The sequence below is a fragment of the Pterocles gutturalis genome, unplaced genomic scaffold (genome assembly GCF_000699245.1).
Source record: "Pterocles gutturalis isolate BGI_N339 unplaced genomic scaffold, ASM69924v1 scaffold12741, whole genome shotgun sequence".
Classification (NCBI taxonomy): domain Eukaryota; kingdom Metazoa; phylum Chordata; class Aves; order Pterocliformes; family Pteroclidae; genus Pterocles; species Pterocles gutturalis.
In genome coordinates this window covers 29,330-29,801 of record NW_010103284.1, presented here as the reverse complement: position 1 = coordinate 29,801, position 472 = coordinate 29,330, and the positions used below count along the sequence as shown (strand labels likewise).

The following is a 472-nucleotide window of genomic DNA, read 5'->3' as shown; positions in this document are numbered from 1 at the left end:
AAAAGAAAAAAAGAGGAGAAGAAAAAAAGGAGGAAAAGAAAAAAAAGGAGGAAAAGAAAAAAAAGGAGGAAAAGAAAAAAAAAGGAGGAAAAGAAAAAAAAGGAGGAAAAGAAAAAAAAAGGAGGAAAAGAAAAAAAAAGGAGGAAAAGAAAGCAATTATATAAGCTTGTAAACATGTCTTTGCCTTACTTAAACTTAATTGAAACCAGAGTCTGGCTGTTACACCCCTGGAGCAGCCTAATTTATTGCATTGGGAAAAGCAGGTAGAAAGGGGGTTTCCATGTGGGAGCTTTCACAGGGCTCAGATGTGCTCAGCTTCCCGGCCCCCCACCGCCAGCAGCCATCTGGCCCCTTGCTCCCAGCACTCCCCAAGCTGGGGGCTCCAAACTGGGTCCAGCCCAGTGCTGGGACCCCAGCTGGGCACCTTCTCCTCTCGTGGAGTGGCTGGGTCCTTTCCGGGGGAAGGCTTCCT

At 46.6% G+C, this 472-nt stretch overlaps 1 protein-coding gene across 1 annotated transcript in view; it reads right to left on the bottom strand.

Moving 5' to 3' along the window:
• The window catches only part of MYT1 (myelin transcription factor 1), a gene marked incomplete at its 3' end in the record, with an annotated part of 29,364 nt that overhangs the window by 14,030 nt on the left and 14,862 nt on the right, over positions 1 to 472 (bottom strand). The gene's annotated exons all lie outside the window — the stretch shown is intronic.